General features: G+C 43.2%; 1 long non-coding RNA gene across 1 annotated transcript; it reads left to right on the top strand.

Moving 5' to 3' along the window:
* The first annotated feature begins 10109 nt into the window (after window positions 1-10109).
* On the top strand, window positions 10110-11076 carry LOC138206375 (uncharacterized). Its single transcript, XR_011178942.1, has 3 exons — window positions 10110-10494; window positions 10584-10710; window positions 10868-11076. It is a non-coding gene; the product is annotated as an uncharacterized lncRNA (long non-coding RNA).
* Window positions 11077-11515: the final 439 nt, after the last annotated feature.

Here is an 11515-nt window from a genome sequence, read left to right as displayed (position 1 = left end):
CATTTTTATTTCCCTTTCAGGTTTAGTTTCCTGTATGGTTGTGTGCACACCATACAAGGCAGATAACCTGCAACTTACAGCAAAAATACACAGACAAATTATCTCTATTATCAGCAACTAGATTGACTGGAAAGATATTTATTAAAAAGTGAGGAATGACACTTGGACAGCCACGCATCCGTAAACATATTGATTATGGTCATGTTGTCCTGTAGGCCTGCAGAAACACCTCTTTATAACCTTTTAAAAAACCTTAGAAACACAAGCAAAGATTGGATTGTCATGAATTTTATATCTGGTATTTTAGATTTTATATATTTTATATCATATGTATTATCATGTTTGTATGTGTGAGTATATATAGGTCTGTACTTGTTACTTTTTAGTTTTTTTTTAATCCTATTTCTATTGTATTTATTGTTATTCATCTTTTATACCTGTACTTTCTATCCTTAAGATGCTGTGATGACAAATTTCCCCCCGCTGTGGGAAAAAAAATACTTGTCCAGACCTGACCTGACCTGACCTTCCCTTTTACTGCAACTTCCCTTCATCTGACTGCTGACGAGTTAACTTAATTTTGGATGAAAAAACTGAAATCACAAACGTTTCGGTTCCCCAATGGACAGTATTTATATTACATTATTACATTTAATTTATCTGACGCTTTTATCCAAAGCAACTTACAATAAGTGCATTTCAACCATGACGGTACAAAACCCAGAACAACAAGAATCAAGAAAATACAATTTCTTCAAGAAAGCCAAACTACAAAGTGCCATCAGTAAGTGCCATTTTAAGTGCTACTAAAGTTCTACTATTCCAGGTAAAGTCTGAAGAGGTGTGTTTTTAGTTTGCGGCGGAAGATGTACAGAGTTTCTGCTGTCCTGATGTCGGTGGGGTGCTCATTCTACCATTTAGGAGCCAGGACAGAAAACAGTCGTGATTTTGTTGAGAGTTTAGCTCAGTGAGGAGCAACAAGCCGATTGGTGGAAGCAGAGCGGAGGGAGCGGGCTGGGATGTAAAGTTGGACCATGTCCTGGATGTAGACTGGACCCGATCTGTTCGCAGCACGGTACGCAAGTACCAATGTTTTGAAACGGATGTGGGCAGCAACCAGTAACCAGTGAAGGGAGGAGGAGGAGGAGGAGCAGCGGAGCGGAGTAGTGGGAGTGTATTTAGGAGGTTAAAGACCAGTCGAGCTGCTGCATTCTGGATGAGCTGCAGAGGTCGGATGGCACTAACAGGTAGGTAGGTAGGTAGGTAGGTACTTACTTACTTTATTAATCCCCAAGGGGAAATTTTTTTCGCTACAGCAGCATTTATAGATTCAGGACAGCAATAAAATAACAGTAAAAAATATTAAATATAAAAATGCACAGTATATACAGTACATATAGTACAGTATATATATATATTATATTATATTTAAACAAACAAGAAACACAGACAACATGTTATTGTTGTGTGATGGATTTTGCCAGAGGTGAGTTATTGTACAGTCTTATTGCAGTGGGCAGGAATGATCTCCTGTATCAGGAATGATCTCCTGTATCTGGAATGATCTCCTGTATCAGGAATGATCTCCTGTATCTGGAATGATCTCCTGTATCAGGAATGATCTCCTGTATCTGGAATGATCTCCTGTATCAGGAATGATCTCCTGTATCTGTCCTTGTGACAGCGGAGCTGGAGGAATCTTTTGGAGAACATCCTCCTCTGTCCCTGCAGCAGGTGGTGGAGAGGGTGGTCAGGATTATCCAATATGGATAATAGTTTGTTCAGCGTCCTCCTCTCCACCACCTTTTCCAGGCTGTCCAGTTTGCAGCCAACGATGGAGCCGGCCTTTTGAACCAGTTTGCCAAGTCTGTTGGTGTCGCCGGCTCCAATGCTGCCAATGTAGACCTGCCAGGAGGGAGTCACAGTAGTCCAGACATGAGATGACCAGAACCTGGACCAGAACCTGGACCAGAACCTGCGCCGCCTTCTGAGTGAGAAGGGGACGTATTCTCCTGATGTTGTGCAGCATGTATCTACAGGAACGTGTTGTTGCAGTGATGTTGGCAGAAAGAGAGTTGACTGTCGAGTGTCACGCCGAGGTTCCTAGCAGTCAGGGTCGGGGATAACAGAGTTGTCCAAGATAGTCGTCAGGTCGAGGGTGGGAGAGTCTCCCTGGAAGGAAGAGCAGTTTGGTCTTGTCGAGGTTGATTTTCAGGTGGTGTGAGGACATCCACTGAGAGATGTCAGTCAGACAGGCAGAGATTCGTGCTGCTACCTGTGTTTCAGATCGGGGAAAAGAGAGGATCAGTTGGGTGTCATCTGCATAACTGTGGTAGGAAAAGCCATGCGAGTGAATGACAGAGCCGAGAGAGTTGGTGTACAGAGAGAAGAGGAGGGGACCCAGGACGGAGCCTTGAGGGACGCCAGTAGTGAGAAGACAAGGTTCAGACACAGATCCTCTCCAAGTTACCCGGTAGGTGAGGTCGTTGAGGTAGGATGAGAACAGGGAGAGAGCAGAGCCTGAGACACCGAGGTCCTGAAGGAGGAAAGAAGGATCTGGTGGTTCACTGTCAAATGCAGCAGAAGGTCTCGAAGGATCAGGACAGAGGACAGAGAGGCTGCTCTAGCAGTGTGAAGCTGCTCAGAGACAGCAAGGAGGGACGTCTCTGTTGAGTGGTCTGTTGGAACCAGACTGGTGGTCAAGAAGGTTATTATGGTGGAGATAGGAGGAGAGTTGATTGGAGATAGCTCGTTCGAGAGTTTTGGAAAGAAAGGAGAGACGGGTCTGTAGTTGTTTACATCAGACGGGTTGAGGGAGGGTTTCTTCAGGAGAGGGTTCAGTCTCGCCTCCTTCAGAGAGTTCAGGAAAGCAGCCAGTTGACAGAAGTGTTGACGAGATGGGTGAGAAAAGGAAGAAGGTCTGGAGCAATAGACTGGAGAATGTGTGATGGGGGATGGGGTGAAGGGGGCAGGTGGTGGTGGTGGTGGGGGGGGGGGGGGGTTACCAAGGTGAGAACTTGATTGGGAGACGGGGGGGGGTGGGGTGGAAGAGGAAAGCGAAGGGGATGAAGATGAAGATGATGGACATGTAGTTATAGAAGCTGGGTTTGAAAATGAGGAGCATATGTCATCAATCTTTTTAGAGATGAATTGTCCTGACCTGACCCGACCTGACCCGACCTGACCCGACCGGCCTTCACTTTTACTGCAACTTCCCTTTATCTGACTGCTGACGAGTCAACTTAATTTTGGATGAAAAAACTGGAATCACAAAGTTTCGGTTCCCCAATGGACAGTATTTATATTGGATGCAGGGTTGAGGTACTCTCACAGCGAGGCAAGAAGAAGAAGAAGAGCATCACCTTCACCACCTTTCCACTAACAGCATCATGAAGACTCTCTGCTTCTCTCTGGGGCTGCTGCTGCTCACAGTCTGCTGCTGTAACGCCGAGTGTGAGTGTTCGATCCTCCTCGTATTTTTTCAAAGGATTCTCTCTGACATGTTTTTTTGACTGACTTTTTCCTTCTACCTTCCCTCACAGCCAAATTGCGGGAGAGCACAAGCGCTCTTGAAGACTGCTGCTTCTCCTTTATAACACGCCCTGTACCATTAAAGCGCATATCTGGCATCTCAATGACTCACAGCTCCTGTCCGCAGCCGGCCTTCATGTGAGTTTGGGCTTCATTCTTTCTATTTTTCTTCATGTGACTGGTGATGAAATGATGAACAGAGAGATGGATCATTTTCAATGAATTATACTTCCATGAAAACTCAAAGAAAACAGGGTGAATAAAGTGATTTTCTTAAATTTTTTTGTCTTCAGAATCAAGACTGTCACAGGAATACAGATCTGCTACAGTCAGACTTTCCAGTGGGCTCAAAACGTCTATCGACTCCAGAGCATTGAACTCAGCGGTCAGCAGCAGCGAACATCTACTATTGTCTAAAACTGTGATAAATCCTTGTCTGGTTCAACAGACTCAGATGTGAAGACTTGTTTTTTTGATTTAAATAAAACACGATTGATTTAAAGAGATTCCTTGGTCGTTATTAGTATTTTGTATGTGTTTTTATTGAGCTCAGAGAACGAATATTTGTAAGAGTTATCAGACAACAGTTGGTCAGTGGTTGACCTCAATAAACGAAATACGATCTGGATATCACTGGGAGGTTAATATCTGTTTCCATTTCGGCTTTATTGTCGTGGACTCACCTTTAAAAACTATTAAACCACTTTCTGAGGCTGCTGTCAGAACTTATCGGGTTTTCAGATTTTTTTTCCAGGTTTATATGTAAATATGACAGATATGATGTGGTTGAATGAAACTAAGTACATTTACTTAAGAACAAATTTGAGGTGTTTGTACTTTACTAGATTATTTCCATTTCATGCAACTTCACTTCTACTCCAATAAATCCCAAGCAAATATTTAACTTTTTACACCACTACATTTGTCTGACACCTTTTGTTACTTTTAAGTGATGGAGAAAAATCCATCTCTTCTCTGTATTTACCATTTTCTATGTGTGAAAAGACGCTTTCAACAAAGGAACTCTGTCTACTGACAACAATCTCTCTTCTTCACCACCTGGCTGTGCTAATCTACCAGGCATAATAATCCCAGAATGTCCCAGGGTGTCTCTCGCCCTTCTGAAGGTTTTTAGGTCCACATGAAGATTAGCAGAGATGCAGTTCTCCCCCAAGGGCGGGGGGAGAGGAGAAGTCATAAAAGGAAACTTAGACGAGAGGTTGTTGTTCACTACTCTGCAGAGCTTACTGAAGTGATGCTTGTGGACCCAAATGCATTTGTTCAAATAAACAGTTGCCTTTGTTGTACCTGAGACTCCGGCTTTGTGTCACAATAATTTACCTAACATACTTTGGGGCTGGTCTGGGATCCCAACAACTCATCCAGGAATCTGAGTTACAGAAGTCCGGGCTGCTGAAAACGTGCACGAATGAGTCCAGGACTCCTAAACAAAGTCCTCCGCCCTGAAACTCTGTGGTCTCACTTTGGACAATTGAGAGGCCAGCAGCTTGTGACTGGAAACCTGGAGGAGTGACTGGGATCCCATAAAAGGGAAAAAGAACAACCGGACTTAGGTCAGTAAACGCAACCCAAAATACCAGGAGTATTTTATAAGTCTGGGACATATTTTTTGAAGTATCAGGGATACTCATCAGTTTACAATATATCCAAAAGAAAACGATTCTGTCGACATGGGTAACTGTAAAAGCACAAAGAATGAAGGAGCCGGGGAGAATAAAATATGCACACAAATGAAGGATAAATATGGGCCAGATGTTGCAATAGTTCTGCCCAAATGGCATAAATTGTTCAAATTTCCAAAGGAAGGAAGCAGAAATCAAAGAAGCCCTGGAGAACCTGGAACACCCCTCTCAGACCGGTTTAGAGGGGCTGAGTTCGTGGAAGGCCTGACCAGAGTGGTGCAAAATTATAGGCCAACCGATCATGAAATCTAGAGGCTGATATCTGCAAAATTAAAGATGGACTGGCTGGATGTCCAGGGCAACTGGGACCACCAGACAGAATAACGAAGACATGATGCACCAAGAGGGCGCCGCCAGTGAGTACCAGGTCCCCCTGACGGCTCTACTTGATCGCATACGGGACCACTATCGGCAGACAATGGATTGGAAAAAGATACAGGACTGTCTTCAAGGGCCGGATGAGTCGTCCTCCACGTATTTAAAGAGACTGAAGAAAGTTTTCGACGCTAACTCTGGCATACAAGTGACCGGTACTAACCGGACCAAAAGGACCGACCGGGACCGGGTCGGGAGGAGCAGGCATGACTGACCTCGGACCCACGAGAGACCGCTGACTCAACACCAGCTGATGTAGATGCAACACACACAGAAAAAGGAGACATAGAAACACTGTTGTTGCAAAACCTGGCTGCTATAACATCCCCTGCAGTAATCCCCTGAATATAATCGTAAATGGAAAAGAATACGATATGTTAGTGGATTCAGGGCCATCGAGGAGTGTAATAAAATGTACAGAACATGAAATACGGTCTGGAGAAGATACGGGAGAAGAAAATAATAGTTCAAGGTGCAAATGGTATGCCTAATGTGTTAAGTGCCATGAAATAACCTCTGTTGTGATTTGGCGCTATATAAATAAAATTGAATTGAATTGAATTGAATTAATATTGAACCAATAACAGATGATGTGGAAGTCGTAGATCCGGAAACCAACATATGTGTAAAGCATAAAGGGTTGTTATCTAAAGTCTGCCCTGTACATCTCATGGGAAGGAATTTGATGTGTAAATTGGGTATTAGTGTAATTTGTACACCAAAGGGGGTAGAACTAACTCGCCCAAGTGTTTATTTGAAAAAATAAATACTGTTAAGTATATTAAACTTAACAACAATAGAATAAAAATGAAGACCTATCATTTTAAATACATTATTTTTACTTACCTTCCACCATTTATTAATGTGTGTATTTATTCAATATTTCTGTCGCCATACATGCTTCATGTCGTGTACCCATACTGAGAATATTAAATCATGTTTTTAGATTTTTTTTTTTTGTGTTGTTGTTCCTGTTTTGAGGCCGCAAGACACATTTCCGTGTTGCTTTGGCAGCTCATCTACCAATAGATGCAAGTCAAGAACAGATGACAATCAAAAGGAAATTGATGGTTTCTGAGATGCATGATGGAAGAGATTTAAATAGGCCACCGATTGGGGTTTGTGTTTTCATCTGGAAACAGCTGTGATAAGATCTTGTGAACATTACGCTGCTTCTATCACTTCAGTCTGCAATACACAAATTTGCATTAAACAGGGGAACTGATTAATGACGATCGAGTGATGTAGTTTACCCTGGAGGAGGCAGAGTGGGTGGTTTTTGGGTGTGTATTTATAGTCCAAACACCATGAATTGTTCTTTCTTGGAAGAACCGATATATTTTTACACATTTTTATTTCCCTTTCAGGTTTAGTTTCCTGTATGGTTGTGTGCACACCATACAAGGCAGATAACCTGCAACTTACAGCAAAAATACACAGACAAATTATCTCTATTATCAGCAACTAGATTGACTGGAAAGATATTTATTAAAAAGTGAGGAATGACACTTGGATAGCCACGCATCCGTAAACATATTGATTATGGTCATGTTGTCCTGTAGGCCTGCAGAAACACCTCTTTATAACCTTTTAAAAAACCTTAGAAACACAAGCAAAGATTGGATTGTCATGAATTTTATCTCTGGTATTTTAGATTTTATATATTTTATATCATATGTATTATCATGTTTGTATGTGTGAGTATATATAGGTCTGTACTTGTTACTTTTTAGTTTTTTTTTTTAATCCTATTTCTATTGTATTTATTGTTATTCATCTTTTATACCTGTACTTTCTATCCTTAAGATGCTGTGATGACAAATTTCCCCCCGCTGTGGGAAAAAAAATACTTGTCCAGACCTGACCTGACCTGACCTTCCCTTTTACTGCAACTTCCCTTCATCTGACTGCTGACGAGTTAACTTAATTTTGGATGAAAAAACTGAAATCACAAACGTTTCGGTTCCCCAATGGACAGTATTTATATTACATTATTACATTTCATTTATCTGACGCTTTTATCCAAAGCAACTTACAATAAGTGCATTTCAACCATGACGGTACAAAACCCAGAACAACAAGAATCAAGAAAATACAATTTCTTCAAGAAAGCCAAACTACAAAGTGCCATCAGTAAGTGCCATTTTAAGTGCTACTAAAGTTCTCCTATTCAAGGTAAAGTCTGAAGAGGTGTGTTTTTAGTTTGCGGCAGAAGATGTACAGAGTTTCTGCTGTCCTGATGTCGGTGGGGTGCTCATTCTACCATTTAGGAGCCAGGACAGAAAACAGTCGTGATTTTGTTGAGAGTTTAGCTCAGTGAGGAGCAACAAGCCGATTGGTGGAAGCAGAGCGGAGGGAGCGGGCTGGGATGTAAAGTTGGACCATGTCCTGGATGTAGACTGGACCCGATCTGTTCGCAGCACGGTACGCAAGTACCAATGTTTTGAAACGGATGTGGGCAGCTACCAGTAACCAGTGAAGGGAGGAGGAGGAGGAGGAGCAGCGGAGCGGAGTAGTGGGAGTGTATTTAGGAGGTTAAAGACCAGTCGAGCTGCTGCATTCTGGATGAGCTGCAGAGGTCGGATGGCACTAACAGGTAGGTAGGTAGGTAGGTAGGTAGGTACTTACTTACTTTATTAATCCCCAAGGGGAAATTTTTTTCGCTACAGCAGCATTTATAGATTCAGGACAGCAATAAAATAACAGTAAAAAATATTAAATATAAAAATGCACAGTATATACAGTACATATAGTACAGTATATATATATATATTATATTATATTTAAACAAACAAGAAACACAGACAACATGTTATTGTTGTGTGATGGATTTTGCCAGAGGTGAGTTATTGTACAGTCTTATTGCAGTGGGCAGGAATCATCTCCTGTATCAGGAATGATCTCCTGTATCTGGAATGATCTCCTGTATCAGGAATGATCTCCTGTATCTGGAATGATCTCCTGTATCTGGAATGATCTCCTGTATCAGGAATGATCTCCTGTATCTGGAATGATCTCCTGTATCTGGAATGATCTCCTGTATCTGGAATGATCTCCTGTATCAGGAATGATCTCCTTTATCAGGAATGATCTCCTGTATCAGGAATGATCTCCTGTATCTGTCCTTGTGACAGCGGAGCTGGAGGAATCTTTTGGAGAACATCCTCCTCTGTCCCTGCAGCAGGTGGTGGAGAGGGTGGTCAGGATTATCCAATATGGATAATAGTTTGTTCAGCGTCCTCCTCTCCACCACCTTTTCCAGGCTGTCCAGTTTGCAGCCAACGATGGAGCCGGCCTTTTGAACCAGTTTGCCAAGTCTGTTGGTGTCGCCGGCTCCAATGCTGCCAATGTAGACCTGCCAGGAGGGAGTCACAGTAGTCCAGACGTGAGATGACCAGAACCTGGACCAGAACCTGGACCAGAACCTGCGCCGCCTTCTGAGTGAGAAGGGGACGTATTCTCCTGATGTTGTGCAGCATGTATCTACAGGAACGTGTTGTTGCAGTGATGTTGGCAGAAAGAGAGTTGACTGTCGAGTGTCACGCCGAGGTTCCTAGCAGTCAGGGTCGGGGATAACAGAGTTGTCCAAGATAGTCGTCAGGTCGAGGGTGGGAGAGTCTCCCTGGAAGGAAGAGCAGTTCGGTCTTGTCGAGGTTGATTTTCAGGTGGTGTGAGGACATCCACTGAGAGATGTCAGTCAGACAGGCAGAGATTCGTGCTGCTACCTGTGTTTCAGATCGGGGAAAAGAGAGGATCAGTTGGGTGTCATCTGCATAGCTGTGGTAGGAAAAGCCATGCGAGTGAATGACAGAGCCGACAGAGTTGGTGTACAGAGAGAAGAGGAGGGGACCCAGGACGGAGCCTTGAGGGACACCAGTAGTGAGAAGACAAGGTTCAGACACAGATCCTCTCCAAGTTACCCGGTAGGTGAGGTCGTTGAGGTAGGATGAGAACAGGGAGAGAGCAGAGCCTGAGACACCGAGGTCCTGAAGGAGGAAAGAAGGATCTGGTGGTTCACTGTCAAATGCAGCAGAAGGTCTCGAAGGATCAGGACAGAGGACAGAGAGGCTGCTCTAGCAGTGTGAAGCTGCTCAGAGACAGCAAGGAGGGACGTCTCTGTTGAGTGGTCTGTTGGAACCAGACTGGTGGTCAAGAAGGTTATTATGGTGGAGATAGGAGGAGAGTTGATTGGAGATAGCTCGTTCGAGAGTTTTGGAAAGAAAGGAGAGACGGGTCTGTAGTTGTTTACATCAGACGGGTTGAGGGAGGGTTTCTTCAGGAGAGGGTTCAGTCTCGCCTCCTTCAGAGAGTTCAGGAAAGCAGCCAGTTGACAGAAGTGTTGACGAGATGGGTGAGAAAAGGAAGAAGGTCTGGAGCAATAGACTGGAGAATGTGTGATGGGGGATGGGGTGAAGGGGGCAGGTGGTGGTGGTGGTGGTGGGGGGTTACCAAGGTGAGAACTTGATTGGGAGACGGGGGGGGTGGGGTGGAAGAGGAAAGCGAAGGGGATGAAGATGAAGATGATGGACATGTAGTTATAGAAGCTGGGTTTGAAAATGAGGAGCATATGTCATCAATCTTTTTAGAGATGAATTGTCCTGACCTGACCCGACCTGACCCGACCGGCCTTCACTTTTACTGCAACTTCCCTTCATCTGACTGCTGACGAGTCAACTTAATTTTGGATGAAAAAACTGGAATCACAAAGTTTCGGTTCCCCAATGGACAGTATTTATATTGGATGCAGGGTTGAGGTACTGTACAGCGAGGCAAGAAGAAGAAGAAGAGCATCACCTTCACCACCTTTCCACTAACAGCATCATGAAGACTCTCTGCTTCTCTCTGGGGCTGCTGCTGCTCACAGTCTGCTGCTGTAACGCCGAGTGTGAGTGTTCGATCCTCCTCGTATTTTTTCAAAGGATTCTCTCTGACATGTTTTTTTGACTGACTTTTTCCTTCTACCTTCCCTCACAGCCAAATTGCGGGGGAGCGTAGGCGCTCCTGGAGACTGCTGCTTCTCCTTTATGACACGCCCTTTACCTTTAAAGCGCATATCTGGCATCTCAATGACCCACAGCTCCTGTCCGCGGCCGGCCTTCATGTGAGTTTGGGCTTCATTCTTTCTATTTTTCTTCATGTGACTGGTGATGAAATGATGAACAGAGAGATGGATCATTTTCAATGAATTATACTTCCATGAAAACTCAAAGAAAACAGGGTGAATAAAGTGATTTTCTTAATTTTTTTTTTGTCTTCAGAGTCAAGACTGTCACAGGAAAACAGATCTGCTACAGTCAGACTTTCCAGTGGGCTGAAAACGTCTTTCGACTCCAGATCATTGAACTCAGCGGTCAGCAGCAGCGAACATCTACTATTGTCTAAAACTGTGATAAATCCTTGTCTGGTTCAACAGACTCAGATGTGAAGACTTGTTTTTTTGATTTAAATAAAACACGATTGATTTAAAGAGATTCCTTGGTCGTTATTAGTATTTTGTATGTGTTTTTATTGAGCTCAGAGAACGAATATTTGTAAGAGTTATCAGACAACAGTTGGTCAGTGGTTGACCTCAATAAACGAAATACGATCTGGATATCACTGGGAGGTTCATATCTGTTTCCATTTTGGCTTTATTGTCGTGGACTCACCTTTAAAAACTATTAAACCACTTTCTGAGGCTGCTGTCAGAACTTATCGGGTTTTCAGATTTTTTTTTCCAGGTTTATATGTAAATATGACAGATATGATGTGGTTGAATGAAACTAAGTACATTTACTTAAGAACAAATTTGAGGTGTTTGTACTTTACTAGATTATTTCCATTTCATGCAACTTCACTTCTACTCCAATAAATCCCAAGCAAATATTTAACTTTTTACACCACTACATTTGTCTGACACCTTTTGT

The sequence above is a fragment of the Embiotoca jacksoni genome, unplaced genomic scaffold, assembly GCF_022577435.1.
Source record: "Embiotoca jacksoni isolate LCO1_2020_lvr unplaced genomic scaffold, fEmbJac1.0.p SCAF_3, whole genome shotgun sequence".
Taxonomy (NCBI): Eukaryota; Metazoa; Chordata; class Actinopteri; family Embiotocidae; genus Embiotoca; species Embiotoca jacksoni.
Note: the sequence above shows the minus strand (reverse complement) of the source record. Positions and strands in the feature narration are given on the sequence as shown.